At 50.2% G+C, this 16,190-nt stretch overlaps 1 protein-coding gene and 1 long non-coding RNA gene across 7 annotated transcripts in view; one reads left to right on the top strand and one right to left on the bottom strand.

Moving 5' to 3' along the window:
* Positions 1-9,498: 9,498 nt before the first annotated feature.
* Positions 9,499-13,493, bottom strand: LOC105605032 (uncharacterized). Of its 4 annotated transcripts, none has more exons than XR_003588698.3 (3): positions 12,519-13,493; positions 11,671-11,742; positions 9,499-11,202 (listed from the first exon to the last, which is right to left on the bottom strand). It is a non-coding gene; the product is annotated as an uncharacterized LOC105605032 (long non-coding RNA). The 4 variants fall into 4 exon arrangements; XR_006057645.2 differs by having other exon boundaries at positions 9,499-11,742; positions 12,519-12,755; positions 13,239-13,493; XR_009595860.1 differs by having other exon boundaries at positions 9,499-11,742.
* A 357-nt stretch (positions 13,494-13,850) lies between these two features.
* Positions 13,851-16,190, top strand: part of RFTN1 (raftlin, lipid raft linker 1) — a 230,868-nt gene continuing 228,528 nt past the window's right edge. For 2 of the 3 annotated variants that reach the window (XM_042238759.1, XM_027961992.2), the window contains exon 1: positions 13,851-14,100. The gene's annotated coding sequence lies outside the window, so the exon portion shown is untranslated. Of the gene's footprint in view, positions 14,132-16,190 lie in introns of all 3 variants that reach the window. The other variant, XM_042238749.2, reaches the window with a different exon arrangement.

The following is a 16,190-nucleotide window of genomic DNA, read 5'->3' as shown; positions in this document are numbered from 1 at the left end:
GGAGGCACAGTTAAGGCCGGGTGGCTCTGGAGGTGTGCAGTGCGGGGCTGGCGTGGCCTGGGTCTGGCTGGGCGTCCCTTCCTCACTCTCCGTGCCCTCAGAGCCTCTCCGCGTGCTCTCTGTGTTGGCTGGTTGGGTTTCCTCACAGCATGGAGGCCTCAAAAGTGTTGCACGACGTGTGTTCTGTGGCTGTGTGTTCTGTGGGGGAAGTTAGCTTCTAGCTACCGAAGTCACAGGGCTTCACCTCTGCCACACTCTACTGGTTACAAGTGTGTCATCAACTGCTCAGAGTAGGAAGAGGGAAATTAGACCCCCCGTTTGGTGGGGGAACGGCAAGGTTCTGGAAGACAGCGAGAGGCAGGGGTAGTGCTGCAGGCCGTCTTGGGAAAACACAGCCAGCTGCACTGCCCAGGCCTGACTCCTTGGGGCTCCAACGGGCTCTGCGAGCTGCTCAAAAGCCTTTTTCTGATTTTCTTTTCACTTTAAGGTCGTCAGAGCCCAGAACTCTGGTGTGCAACAGGAACCCTGCCTGGCACCCTTGCAATGATTTAAAATGAACTTTACTTACAGATTCTTGGCTAGAACCTCTAACTGGCATTTAGAGCAAAGACAGAGCAGAGGGGGTGTAGGAGCCAGAGTTTCCCTCCTTAAGATGATCAGATCTCTCTAATGATCTTGAGAGAAGTGGACAGATGAGAAGAAGACCTTGCCTGTTGTGTCTTAACCACTGGAGTCTTGCCTGCATGACTTTACTAGCTGTGTTTTTAGGAAGTGATAACACTTGTAAAATTTGATAATTCCTTAATAATAGCATTAGCACAGAAACTAATGCTTGGACAAGGAGGCAGATGTCTGATGCTGGCCTATTGCTGGCCAGTTGTTGCTTAACAAGGCCGCAGACCAAAACCAGGATTTACACCTGTTGAAAGCCTCTCATGCTCTTAACCCAAACAACCAGGGCTGTCAACCTGCCTTCTGATACTTGGTCTTGGAAGTGCTAGGGCTGAGAAAACAGGTTCAGTGGTGACTAATAGAGAGCTCTGTTCCAAAACTCCCATCTCAGCTTAGCAGAGAGATGACAGACAGTAAGAGGCAGGAAACTGGGCATTTAAACTCTCTATGTGTGTATCCAAAAGGGACAGGGAAAACAAAATGAATTAGCAGGAGTAAAAACATGGGCTTTCCAAGAAACATTATTAATCCAACATGTAAGTACCTACTAGCTCCTGGAATGAATGGAGCTGTGGTCTGAAGGTGTACATCCGCTCAAAATTCCTATGGTGAAACCCTAACCCCCAAGGTGATGGTAACAGAAGGTGGGGACTTTGGGAGGTGATTAGGTCATGAGGGTGGAGCCCTCTTGAATGGGATTAGTGCCCTTATAAAAGAGGCCCCAGAGGGCTCCCTGATTATTTCCACCATATTAAGAAGATGGTTTTTTAGGAAGTGGGCCCTCATGTGACAATGAATTTTGTTGAGGGTGGGGAATGATCAAGGACTTCTCAAGCTTCCAGAACCATAAGAAATCAATGTTGTTTATAAGCTACCTGGTCTACAGTATTTAATTACAGCAGCCTAGATAGACTCAGACAAATGGTATTCATCTGTTTATCCTGTTCATTTAGTTTTTCATTCCTTTGCTTATTCATTCACTCATCATATGATTTCATAAGCCAGAGAACTCCAGGAAAGGGAGAAATGACTAGTTAAGAACCAGCAGACCCCTTGTGCGGTTGTGGAAATAGGAGAGGAGTAAATGGCTACATATCAGGCAAGGCACTTAAATCTCTGTTAACAAAACCTCTTGAAGGAAACCCTTTTAAAAGAAATCCTATTTGGAAATGTTTTTTAAAAAGCATACACCTTGAGAAGCTGTGTTCCACAGCATACAGCCTGAGCCATATCCTAATGGTCAAGCGTTTCTTTCTATTCAGCCCAGGGAGAAGTCAGAGGAGGACCTTATGTTTGTTTGCTAATCATCAGTGTCAGCCTTCAAGTGTCTAATCCCCCCTCCATATCACACACACTTATACTATCATAGTAGGCATTCAGATATGCTAAAATAAAACTTGAGCTTCTATAACAACATTTCTGGGGGCAGATGTGGTGGAAATTTATTCCAAATCAGTTACTGAATTGGCTCAGCTCCCTAGACTTGCACAGGGGTTCTGGGGGGCTCACACTGTGCCAAAGCCTGGGCAAGGTTAGTAAACCTGGTCGTGTCATCTGCTTCCAGAATGGCTTCTGCTGGGTTGCTTTCGCATCCTCAGTTGCCTATTGTTTTGTGCTGCTCTCTGCTGTATTAGGGCTTCCCAGGCGGTGCTAGCAGTAAAGAACCCACCTGCTAATGCAGGAGACCTAAGAGACGTGGCTTCAATCCCTGGATCAGGAAGATCCCCTGGAGGAGGGCACGGTAACCCATTCCAGTATTCTAGCCTGGAGAATCCCATGGACAGAAGCATGGCAGGCTACGTACGGTCCATAGAGTCGAAGAGTCGGACACGACTGAAGCAACTTAGCACAACTGCTGCATTATCCCTAAGATTTCTTGCAAAGCTTCTGTTGGTCCAGGTCTCTCAAATTCTTTCAGTACCTAAAAGCATTTTGCTGCTTCTGTGACTTCACTTACTGCAGCAACCTTTGTGGGGCTTTTTCATCACTTCTGTGCTTCCCTCAGGTCTCAGAGTCATTCTGTTTCTTTCACAGGACGGTATGTTCATGGTTTTCCTCAGATCCATCTGCCCGGACAAACCATGCTGGGTACCACCCTGAGCTCAAGCTGGGGAAGGAGCCATGAGACCCTTCTGTACTGGAGTTCTGCCAAACACAACTCAGGTTTCTGTTACACCACCCACCATTTTTATTTCAGACATTCAGTTTTAGAATTTTCATTCGGTTCCTTTTTGTAGTTGCTGTTTCTTTGCTGAGACTTCCTATCTGTTCCTTCATTACAACCATATTTTCCTTTATATAGTTATACTAGCTGTAGTATACTTGTAATGGGGCTTCCCAGGTAGCACAGTGATAATCTACCAGCCAACGCAGGAGACACAGGTTTGATCCCTGAGTGAGGAAGATCCCCTGGAGAAGGAAATGGCAACCCAGTTCAGTAGCCTTGCCTGGGAAATTCCAAGGACAGAGGGGCCTGGTGGGTCCATGGGTTGCAAAAAATCGGACATGACTATGTGACGGAGCATGCCACACCCACTGATAGTTATAATAGCTGCTTTCACATCTTATTTCAACACGTGGCTCATCTTCAGGTTGGTCTTCACTGATTGACTTTTATCTTGGGTATGGATACTTTTTCCTTTTCTAAAAATGTCTAGTAATTTCGGATTGTGTTGTGGACCTTTTGTGAATGATATATTGCCAAGACTCTGGATTCTTCTATATTACTCTCAAGAATATTATTATTTTTTTAATGTTAGCAAGCAGTTAACTTTGCTGAACTAAAATTCCAAACTCAGTCACCTTTGCAATGAGCACTGCTTGGAATCTTGTTCAGGGGTCAGCCAGGGGTCATGCGCAGTTTGCTGCTCCCCAGCCTGTGGCAGATGCATCATGGGAAACGCTGGGCGGGAGGAAGCACAAGCTGGGATCAAGATCCCCGGGAGAAATATCAATAACCTCGGATATGCAGACGCCACTGCCCTTATGGCAGAAAGAGAAGAGAAACTAAAGAGCCTCTTGATGAAAGTGAAAGAGGAGAGTGAAAAAATTGGCTTAAAATTCAGCATTCAGAAAACTAAGATCATGGCATCCAGTCCCATCACTTCATGGCAAATAGATGGGAAAACAGTGAGAGACTTTATTTTGGGGGGCTCCAAAATCACTGCAGATGGATAGCAGCCATGAAATTAAAAGACGCCTGCTCCTTGGAAGAAAAGCTATGACCAACCTAGACAGCATATTAAAAAGCAGAGACGTTACTTTGCCAACAAAGGTCCATCTAGTCAAAGCTATGGTATCTCCAGTAGTCATGTATGGATGTGAGAGTTGGACCATAAAGAAAGCTGAGCACTGAAAAACTGATGCTTTAGAACTGTGGTGTTGGAGGAGACTCTTGAGAATCCCTTGGACTACAAGGAGATCCAACCAATCCATCCTAAAGGAAATCAGTCTTGAGTGTTCATTGGAAGGACTGATGCTGAAGTTGCTGCTGCTGCTGCTAAATCACTTCAGTCTTATCTGACTCTGTGCAACCCCATAGACGGCAGCCCACCAGGCTCCCCGTCCCTGGGATTCTCCAGGCAAGAACACTGAAGTGGGTTGCCATTTCCTTCTCCAATGCATAAAAGTGAAAAGTGAAAGTGAAGGCACTCAGTCGTGTCCCATTCTATGTGACCCCATAGACGACAGCCCACCAGGCTGCCCCGTCCATGGGATTTTCCAGGCAAGAGTATTGGAGTGGGGTGCCATTGCCTTCTCTGGATGCTGAAGTTGAAACTCCAATAATTTGGCCACCTGATTCGAAGAACTGACTCATTGGAAAAGCCCCTGATGCTCAGAAAGATGGAGGGCAGGAAGAGAAGGGGACGGCAAAGGATGAGATAGTTGAATGGCATCACTGACTTGATGGACGTGAGTTTGAGTAGACTCCAGGAGTTGGTGATGGAAAGGGAGGCCTGGTGTGCTGCGATTCATGGGGTCACAAAGAGTCGGACACGACTGAGTGACTGAACTGAACTGAATCTGTTGCTCTCTTATTTCTGCGATTCTGCCTCTCACACTGCAGCTACTATGATCACTCTGAACTCTGTCCTTTGATCCCTTAGCTGGTTAAGAGTGGATATCTGTCCAAGTTTTGGCTGCCTTGTAGGGGGAGCCTGGCCTCCGGTGAAAAGCCGAAAAAGAATGGAAAAGCCACCCATGGGTGTCTGCCTATTTTCAGTTGCTTTCCACTGCCTCCAGAGTTACTTTTTGAGTTTATTTGGAGTTTCTATAGGAGAGTTGGTTCAGTACAAGCTACTATAACATGCCAGAGTAGAATTTGCTGCCTTCCTTTTGAATAAACGGTGGGAAGTGAAAGTGAAAACTGCTAAGTCCTGGCTGACTCTTTGTGACCGCATGACTGTAGCCCATCAAGCTCCTCTGTCCATGAAATTCCCATAAAGAGTGCTGGGGTGGGTAGCCATTCCCTTCTCCTGGGGATCTTCTCAACCCAGGGATCAAACCCAGTCTCCTGCATTGTAAGCAGATTCTTTACTGTCTGAGCCACCAGGGAACCCAAATAAACTGCAGGGGCAGGATATTTGGTCTCCCTTTCTCAGGGACTTACAATGTCCATTCATTCCCACTTCTCCTCACATTTTTGTCCCTGCCTGCAGCCTAGGGTTATGGCATATAGTTTGAGAAGTTGGGGAGATTTTTTTCTGCCTAAATTTTTTCCCCTAAATTTTGAGTCCCTTTGGATAACTGAAACTTAAAATTTTCATGACCTCAAAAGGTTTTCTTTGCCACTTTGGTAAAACAACCATTCCCTGGCAACCATAGATGCCTTATAATATATACACTAAATGGTGTGCATCCTCAGTCGCTCAGTCATGTCCAACTCTTTGTGATCCTATAGACCGTATCTGCCAGGCTCCTCTGTGCATGGGATTTTTCAGGCAGGAGGACTGGAGTGGGTTGCCATTTCTTTCTCCAGGGGATCTTCCCAACCCAGGGGTCAAATCCATGTCCCTGCATTTCCTACTTGGCAGGAGATCCTTACCACTGAGATACGTGGGAAGCCCATATTATACAGCATCTATATGTAAACATATAAAAATACAAATATATATAGAGAAGAGATAACAGGAAGTATTGGGATTGAAAAGAGCATCAATATTTCAAAAAACATTATTCCTCCATATCAAGAATGACACCTATGCGTGGTGGTGCTTAGTACACGTGAGACTGATGGCACCTGGTATTTAAATCAACAGTTGTATTTAAGCCTTCTTAGTTGATTTATTCATTTAAACATGCTTCACACACACACACACACACACACACACACACAAAACATTTGAGAGCCTATTATTTGTTAGGCTTTGTGCTAGGTAGTAATTATGCAATAAAAAGTTGTATTTATTTAAAAAAATTCAGATCTCAGCAAACATTAGGAGGGAGGCATAAGGCAGCCTAGAATTAAATCTCACCTGCTCTATCAAGCAGGCGTAAAGCAATACAGATGCTGTTACTTTAAAGTCATTTGGGATAATTAAGATAGCACAAAATTTGGATTAAAACAGCCTAAGTTTAAGTCCCAGTTCACCGTTTATTAACTACTACCTTGGGCCAATCTCTCAGCTGCTGTGAGCTCTCCTTTCATTTTCAATTATTATTAACTGTTGAACGTTGCTAGACTGAAAGCTTTCTGAGAATAGGACCTGTTCCTTCCCCACTGTATCCTAGCCTAGTGTTGGCACATGCTAGGTTCTCAAGAAGTGCTTTAACATTAAATGAACAAGTAAAGAAGAGCTCTTATTGCTTTTTCAATATGGACCTTTCTAGCTGGACATCTTGAGAATTACCAGGATTCCAGGTTAATATAGGAAACAGTCCTCTAATTGGATTCCCAGCTCCCAGATATACCCGTGATGCCTTCCAGAGCATCTGATGGATTCTAATAGGTAATGATTAGGGTACCGTGTGGAATAAACAAAGGACTTGTAGTCCATTTGTGGACTAGACTGAGGAGCAGCCACCATACGGAATGTTGCCAGCGGCCTCGTGAGACAGAGGCGAGAGCTCTGGAAAGTCTCGTCCTAACCGTTAAGTAATTGCTGTGGAGTGACATACATCACCTCTGCTCGCAACTCATCTGTCAGAACTAGCCATATAGCCTCTCCCAGCCTCAGCTCAGTTCAGTTCAGTCGCTTAGTCATGTCCGACTCTTTGTGACCCCATGAATCGCAGCACACCAGGCCTCCCTGTCCATCACCATCTCCCGGAGTTCACCCAGACTCATATCCATCGAGTCCGTGATGCCATCCAGCCATCTCATCCTCGGTCGTCCCCTTCTCCTCCTGCCCCCAATCCCTCCCAGCATCAGAGTCTTTTCCAATGAGTCAACTCTTCTCATGAGATGGCCAAAGTCCTGGAGTTTCAGCTTTAGCATCATTCCCTTCAAAGAAATCCCAAGGCTGATCTCCTTCAGAATGGACTGGTTGGATCTCCTTACAGTCCAAGGGACTCTCAAGAGTCTTCTCCAACACCACAGTTCAAAAGCATCAATTCTTCTGCACTCAGCCTTCTTCACAGTCCAACTCTCACATCCATACATGACCACAGGAAAAACCATAGCCTTGACTAGATGGACCTTAGTCGGCAAAGTAATGTCTCTGCTTTTGAATATGCTATCTAGGTTGGTAAATAACTTTTCTTTCAAGGAGTAAACATCTTTTAATGTTATGGCTGCAGTCACCATCTGCAGTGATTTTGGAGCCCCCCAAAATAAAGTCTGACACTGTTTCCACTATTTCCCATCTATTTCCCATGAAGTGATGGGACCGGATGCCATGATCTTCGTTTTTTGAATGTTGAGCTTTAGGCCAACTTTTTTGCTCTCCTCTTTCACTTTCATCAAGAGGCTTTTAGCTCCTCTTCACTTTCTGCCAGAAGGGTGGTGTCATCTGCATATCTGAGGTGATTGATATTTCTCCCGGCAATTTTGATTCCAGCTTGTGTTTCTTCCAGTCCAGCGTTTCTCATGATGTACTCTGCATATAAGTTAAATAAGCAGGGTGACAATATACAGCCTTGACGTACTCCTTTTCCAATTTGGAACCAGTCTGTTGTTCCATGTCCAGTTCTAACTGTTGCTTCCTGACCTGCATGCAGGTTTCTCAAAACGCAGGTCAGGAGGCCGGGAAAAGCAATCCTACCACGAGAACGGAAGAAGAGGGCCAGAGCTATTTGGGGAGCGGCACTGATGGTGATCATAGTCCTGCCTGAAAGGAAAACCCTGAGGGTCCACTCATGTCCATCGAAGTACAGGTCTGATGGGAGGCTGGCAGGAGCATCTTCACACTCTTGGATCTCCTAACTCCCCGCAGGGGTGGGGCGGGCGGAGCCCCACTGTCCACCTCAAGGGCTTCATGGCATCCTAGGCCTTCAAGTGAGGACTGAACTGACCTCAGGGAGTAAGAGTCATGTCCCTGGATGACCCGCAGGCCGGGCTCTGGCTGTCGATGGAAGCTCACCGCCGGATGTCCGGCTCTAAGGGTTGCTGTCCGGTTGTATGCAGGGTCTATGGCGTCGCACAGAGTCGGACACGACTGAAGCGACTTAGCAGCAGCAGCAGCAGCAGCAGCAGCAGCAAGTGGCTGTGGATGGATGACTCTCCTTTGAGTGGAGGAGCTGGGTTTCTGATTTCTGGCTCTGATCGGTCCACGAGTCCTACAATCTGCCACCCTATGGACACAGCCCCTCTATTGCTGCTCTCTCTGCTCCAGCCTGACAACTTCAGTCTGTTCCTGGAAGGCACGTGTGTGTGCATGGGGAGGTGATGGGTGGTGGGGAAGGAAAGGAGATATGGTAAGGAACAATGGTTCTATCTGGCTTCGTATTTTTCCAGAGCCTTCCATTTCATGTTTGGGCCTTGGCTTTGGAAACCCCAAACCCAATAATCTGGCTGTTTTTCCCTGGTGTTTTCATGATAACTTTCCTTGGTGGGGAGAGCTTCTAAATGATGCTTTCTCTGAGCTTCTCTGGTGGCTGAGACGGTGAAGAACCCACCGCAGTGCAGGAGACCCAGGTTCAGTCCCTGGGTGGACAAGATCCCCTGGAGGAGGGAATGGCCACCCACTCCAGTATTCGTGCTTGGAGAATTCCACGGACAGAGGAGCCTGGTGGACTATGGTCCATGGGTAATAGAGTTGGACTCGGGTGAGTGACTAACACTCACTTTCTTTCTAGCTGTCTAAATCAGTAAGAATAAGGTGGGTAAAGTGTAACGAGAAATGCAGCGCAGTCCAGTGGAGCATTACCCCGCCATAAAAAGAAAGAAATGCTGGCATTTTCAGCAATATGGATGGATCTAGAGATTATCATACTAAGTGAAGTGAGTTAGACAAAGACAAACATCGTATGATATCGCTTACACACGGAACCTAAAAAAAAATACAAATGAACTTATCTACAGAACAGAAACAGACCTGCAGACAGGGAGCACAGATTTATGGCCACCAAGGGGGAAAGAGGATGGGAAGGGATAAAATTAGGGGGTGGGATTAATATGTACACACGGCTATATGCAAACTAGATAAACAGCTATCCTCAGTATCTTTTTATAATCTAAGGGGGAAAAACCTGAAAAAGAATATAAACATACACACACACACACACACACACATATATATATATATATATACATAAAACTGAATTACCGCCATACATTTGAAACTCTCATGACATTATAAAGCAATGATACTAATTTAAAAAAAAAAAAGAAAAAGAGGGAAAGGTTTTAAAAAAAGGAATACAGTGGAGGAAGGGAAATCAAATCAATTAATACATCAAAATATTACATCATTTATTTAATGAGCTATTTCCACAATCTCCTTTATTCTCTTACATCTGTGGAACATACAGACTTCCTACATATTTGCATATATATACATATATATATATATTTAGGAGGAGAAGACAACAGAGGATGAAATGGTTGGATGGCATCACCGACTTGATGGACTGAGTTTGAGCAAACTCTAGGGAGCTGGTGATGGACAGGGAAGCCTGGCGTGCTGCAGTCCATGGGGTCGCAAAGAGTTGGACATGACTCAGTGACTGAACTGAACTGACATATTTCTATCTCAGGTAATAAAGTTTGTTCCCAAATGCAAGTAAATAGGTGTGTCCCACTAGTGGAATGCCCAGTGCAGAGGTATGGCTCTTGGTGAAGGCCAGCAGGAGCAGTGCGCTTCACACTGTATTCCTGAGTCTCACACCGCTCTTTGCTCCAGAGAGCGAGTTCTGTCTCAGCCACAGGAGGGCCCTGCTTCCCTGAACTGCCTGTCTGACAGACTGGGAATTCAGAGATGAAACGAAGAGTGGATTCAGGAGCAGAATAACCATTAAATAAAAAATACTGGGGTGAATGGAACACTTGGCAATCATTCAAACATTTCCTGAAACTGGTGGTGTCTGCGGGTGGCATTTGCAAAGTACTAGTCTGACTACACTTTGGACAAAAGTCCTAGGCCTTGGCCATCAATGCAAACATACGAAACATCCTGACAGGCTCCCTGCCCCGCCCCAGTGCACACTCCCACGTGGCTGAGCGGCTGCAGGGCACGTCTGGACGCCGGCCTAAAGGGGCCCTGCTCCACTGGGACCAGGGGCGCCATGAACTGGCTCAGGGTGTGTCTGCAAGCGTGTGCCCATCGCAGTGAACACAGGGCAGGGGGCTCCTGTGAAAACCACTGGATCTGGTGCGCCTTAGAGAAACTCCTTAAACGAAGCAGTATTGCCCGACACAGGGCCAACTTTCTGCAGCCATTCAGTGTGGAGTGGCTGGCCAAACTGTGATCTCACTGTGGCTGCAAACCCACTTAAAATACTAACAGTGATGATAAAGATGAATAATCCCTGCACCTCCAGGGCATATATGAGTTTGCTTATCTCTCCTGTCAGCCCTGAAATGTTGCTGTTCAGCTGCCCTGGAGAAGATCTGGTTTTGGTGGTCCTGCAAATAAACAATTAGGTCAGTAGCTCTTCAGGCTCTGTAGCTTCTGATGGGTCTGTTTTCTGCAGAAGTTGCTGCTGCTCTCCACACAAGGACGGGAACCGAGCGTTTTTAAGTGAAGTTGGTGAGAGGGGATGAGTGCAGTGCGGGCTGGCGGGGGGGGGGGGGGGGGGGGGAGGTGGGCAGGACTGAAGGTTAGCTTGGATTTTCCCTCTCAGCCAGGCTCAGCGGAGCTGCAATGCATCACAAGTGCTCGGGCGGCGGTACCCAAGGCCTTAATCATCTCCAGAGTGAGGCGATGCTGCTGAGGCTGAGGGAGAGAATTGCTCCAGCGGGGGGCTCCGGGAACCAAGCTTTTACAGGAATTGCACAGTCTAGCCACGATTGCTTCTCACGCTTGCCTAGGCTCGCTTAACTCCTCTCCTTTCCACAGCGGGTGTGAGGAGAACCAGTTTCCCCATTAACTTGGGGCCTGCATTTTATCGACTGCAAACGCTCACGATCCCAGCGCTGGGGCCATCTGTGACCTGTCGGGCCGTAATAGCTTGGTTTTCCCCGTGTTCGGCTCCCTCCTTGAGTACTTAGTGTTAAATCATAGGGGGAGGAAGTGTGAGCAGAGGAAAAACAGCACCATTACATGACCCCCGATGAGACCGCTGTGATAGAATTAAAAGCTGCCGCCCTAGGACATTCTAACAGATGACATTGTGAGGTTGCCAAGGTAACCCACCAGGATACAGCTCCAGCATCTTTGGGGTTGATGCTGGGTAGATGAGGTCAGTCAGAGGTGAGGCCCAGCTGCCCAGGGTGTATCCCTTGGCTGGCCAGTCCACGGCAGTCAAGAGGAAAATCAAGGCTGACCTCTACACAATACAAATGAACCCAACCTCGTCCCCTCATTGGCTATTCCAGGTGAAAGAGATGCATCATACTCCAGGTAACTGATCAGTGTACGTTACACGGGGCTGAAAAAGGTCCGGATATGAATGACTCACCCATTCACTCCACGTATGTGGATTAAACACCTGCTGTGTACATCCGCTCCATGTATGTGGATTAAACACCTGCTGTGTACCAAAGAGGAAGCGTCAGAATATCTAGGGGGAAAGGTCAGTTTTAGAAAAGCCCTAAAAAACTGCAGGTCCAATCAGGGAAACAAGATCATTTAAGACATTTACACACTGTCAGTACTCAGGAAGAGGTTGAGTGGAAGAAAATGAAAACAGAGTAACTTATTAACCCCAAGGACCTAGTGTTTTAAAAAAAACGCAAAAATGGTATAGAGTGAAAATGATTTGCTTAAAAGAAATCAACCTTCTCCCCCAAACACAACAAGTTATGCGGCATTCCTCTTTTTCCCTTTTAAATATTCCGTGTTTACTCTGAACTGCTGGTTAACACCTAGAAATGTTGGTTTCCTTCTCCCATGTGAGGATCAGAAAGATTTCAGACGGAGCCTGCCTTGCAATAACTCTAGGCCTCGGGCATTTAAATAACAAAGCTTCCTCCTTTGGGTCTTATAGGTGGGTGTTCAAAACCGTCCCTGCTGCCAGAGGACACCCTTTCCCGCATGATACTGTTTGAATGTGGACCTGGGCTGCCGTCTGATCCCGTTTCCTCCCAGATGGCAAGCCAAGCAAGGGAGAGACTGGGAGAGCCAGCGTGGTGGTGAGCGACACCAGCCAGCAGGGGCTGGAAAGGGAAAGGGGCAAGAAAACACACACACAAAGTGGGAGGTGGGGGGAAGGAACACAGAGCTGGGATGGCTAGGGCAAAAGCAAACAGGAGTCTTCCAGAAACTGTGTTTACAGGAATTCCTGAAAACAAAATAGGGCTTCCTTACCCCTGGGGGTGTCATCAGTACCAGAAGGACACCGTTAGAACACTCCGGTGCCTACACTAGCCCTCCATCCTGTGGGCTCCAACGCTTGAAACCCGCTCTTTGCCCAGTCAGAAAATGTAGACAATTAATTAGATGATGTCAGTCGGTGACGGACAGGGAGGCCTGGTAGGCTGCAGTCCATGGGGTCGCAGAGAGTCAGACACGAAGTGAACTGAACGGCTGTCTTACTGTAGCCCCCTTAAAAGAACAACAAGAGGGTAACAGCTAAGTTATAGGGTGCGTTCCTCAACACTTTACTTATAAAACCCACAAGAAAGTGCTACCTAACGAAGGAGAAAACAGGCCCAGGGCCGGTGAGTCACTTACCCACATCACACAGAAGGCAAATGCGGATGGAGGCCCAAGGCCCACCCTGAACCCTGGCTCTAGCGCCCGGGTGGTAACCCTGACATTTTAATTCTGCTGTGTTTAAAACGCTCCACGAAAAAAGACTTACAACAGGCTCACGGCCGCCCATCTCGGCTTCACTAAGGCAGCCCTGATGTTTTATGCATCTAACCGCCTCCTTGGGCGGCCTGAAGTTGGTTCCCTAGGTTTTCCCACATCTTCTGGGCACCTGCAGTACGTGGGCGAGGGCGTGGCAAGCGGACAGTGGCACTAACCGGCTCCCTAGGCACTAAATGCCCAGCAAATAACTCAAGCGCCCAGGGACAAGCCCACCTGCAGCATCGGGAGGCAGGAGGGTCTCTCAACCGTCCTTCCTCGGAGGGCACCCGTGGAGTTGGTGGGGGAGGAGGTCCGCGTCCCCTACACGCGCTCCTGATCTTGTGACCTCGGTTACCAGGGGTCGAGGTGGGGCGGGGGAGCCACGGGGCTCGGTGTGGAGGCGCAGCGAGGGTCTGTTGCTCGGGCGCCCGTGGGCAGCGCGCGGATCGCGGGGGCGCGGAGTGGGCGAGGTTCGCTGGGAGCACGGTGGGCGCGGGGCGAGGGCGGATCGCGGGGCGCGGGGCGGGTGCGGTGGGGGCGCGGGACGTGGTGGGGGCGCCTTGGGGGCAGAGGCGCGGTGGCGCGGCGGGCGCGGGGCGCGGTGGGGGCGCGGGGCGAGCGCGGATCGCGGGGCGCGGGGCGGACGCGGTGGGAGCGCGGGGCGTGGTGGGGGCGCCGTGGGGGCAGCGGCGCGGGGGCGCGGCGTGGGAGCGCGCGGTGGGCGTGGGGCGCGCCGGCGGCTCCCCCGAAGATGCCGCGCGGCGTCTGTTGCCCGTGAGTTCAGAGGAAGAGGAAGTATAGGCGGCGGACGCGCGGCGGCGACGGGGGCGCGTCGGGGCTGCGGGCGGAGCGCGCCGGGCTCTGGGCGCCGCGAGCGGGAGCGCGGCGGCCGCGGGCTCTCGGGCAGGACGCACGCACCGCTCGCAGGGGGGACGGACGCGCGGGCCCGCCTCGCAGCCCGCCCCGCGCCCACCCCCTGTCGCCCACGCCTTCCCCCGCGCCGCCCCCTCTGCATGGCACAAACTTTCCTCCCGGGACGGAACACACTGTCTCCGGGAGCCCCTGCGCGCGCCCTCTCGCCGGCTGGCCCCGAGCGGTAGGTGGGCGCCTGCGGGACTGGGGCGGAGGTGGGTGCAGCGGCGCGGGGACCCCGGCGGGCGGGGATAGCCCCGCGCGGGACGCCTCCCTGCAGGTTGCGGGGGCCTGGGCGTGCTGCTCGGACGCGCCGGGGCCCCCCTCGTCCTCTTCGCCCGGGCTCGGGTTGGATGGGGCCGGCGGCCGGCTCCGTGGGACGCGGCGGTCTTGGGCCAACTTTTCTGAAAATGAAAGAAAGAAATCAGCCCTGGCGCGCTAGGGGGAGAGGCACCCCCAGAGCGGTCTGTGGGGGGTAATGGGCTCCGCCGGCCCGGGGGCGCCGGGGGAGGAAGCGGAGGGGAGGCTTCGAGGCTACAGGTGGGTCTGGGACACTGCACGGCGCCCTCCGCGAAGGGCGGGCGGGCGCTGGCCCCGGAATCTGGGTTCAGGAGGGGAGGCGGCGGGGAGCTGGGGCGGGGTGCGTGCGCCCCCCGAGGCGCGTCCGTCCCGGGGCAGGGCTGACGGCCGCACGCCCCGGAGGCGCTGAGACTCGGGGAGCCGGGAATTCCCGGCACCGAAAACCGCTGTCTCGCCTTCCGTAAGGGGGTTTCTTCCCTCGTCCTCGCCGCTTTCTTAGGCCCCAGGGTGGACCTGGGTCAGGGCAGGGTGGCGGCGGCGGCGTTTATTTCGGGAAGCCCCGCGGGCGCGCATGCCCACCCCGCCTCCCGGGCCCGGGGCTGGTGCCCTTCACCTGCACGGCCGCTGCCTTGGCACCGAGGGCCGCGTGGAGGCCGCGGGGCTGTAACCCGGGGGCGCTGTCTCCTGGCTACCCTGTGTGGCTGCGGGTGGTCCCCGGGGACGCTGGGTGGTGTCACCGAGTTTGTTAGGGGTTTTCAAAACAAAAAGTTAAAAACAAAAAACAAAAAACCAACAGTTTGGCACGGGTCCCTGTGTTTGAGTGACTGTCCTGGCTTCCAGCAACACTCCCTTCTTGTAACTGGTGGTACAGCTGTTTTCAGATGCTGGGCGCAGTCTGGCCATGGGGTGTCATCTCAGGATAAGTGAGGCCCGGGCCAGGAAGGAAGGCGGGTGTGGTGTCAGTGACCTCTGCGCCTGTGGGGAGGGTGTGCGCTGCACCCCCGCATGTCCTCATGCCCAGGTACCTCTGCAGGGCTGAATTCCCTACCAAGTTCAAGTGACCCCCGATGTCACCAAACTCGGCAGAGGGATTAAAGCAGCAAGCTGACTGGGACTCTTCGGTGCATGTGTGTGCTAACCTCAGTGAAATCACTTTAACCTCAGAGGGAGCTTTGCTTCCTCTTTTGCCTTCAGTGGGGTTTCTGGTCTGAGAGGCAGGGCGTCATCCCTCTGTCTCTGGGTTGGTTTTTCTTTGTCTTTTGGCTGCTTGGACCCTGGGGCACATGGAAGGGGAGGGTGTTGTGCAGTTAGCTAATTGATCTGGTGCAGGAACCGAAAGAGAATAAATTGGGAATACAAGTCAGTGAGTTCTTTTTCTCCCTCTGGAGCAGGAATTTTTGGCTTCCATTCAAATAATTGCTTTGTCTGTAGGGAAACAGGCAGAAAATCTTTGGCATGAGTGATGTGAGTTCCTGTAAAGCTACTTGCATTCTTCCAGCCTTAACTTTTCAGCAGAACTGAAATTATGTGGGCCCCTGGTTTGGTGGGCATGGGTGTCTTGTTAGATCTCTGAGTTGGTGGGCTAGGGAGAAGATCCAGGGACTCATCCAACGCCCAGCTCCTTCTAAAAAATATAGAAAACTTGGAAGAACAGTGGCCAGCCAGACACGGGTATCTAGAGGCCATAATTTTGCAGTACTGAATTGGCTTTATTATACGTCTGTCCATCTGTTCATCCTCTGTCCATCCGTCAGTTCAACTTTCTGTTTTATGCATTTTAAATTAAATTACAAACATTGGTACAGGTCACCTCTGGAAGTTTTGTTAGAGTTCAGTATATGTTCATGACTTTCTTAAGGTGAAATTTATACATACGTACCTATCTACATATAGTGAAATGCACAGATCTTGAGGGTAGTATTTGCATAATGTTTTGACAGATGCCTACGCCTGTGTAACCCTCGTCTGTAATCA

This window comes from Ovis aries, chromosome 1, assembly GCF_016772045.2.
Source record: "Ovis aries strain OAR_USU_Benz2616 breed Rambouillet chromosome 1, ARS-UI_Ramb_v3.0, whole genome shotgun sequence".
In the NCBI taxonomy this organism is placed as follows: Eukaryota; Metazoa; Chordata; class Mammalia; order Artiodactyla; family Bovidae; genus Ovis; species Ovis aries.
Note: the sequence above shows the minus strand (reverse complement) of the source record. Positions and strands in the feature narration are given on the sequence as shown.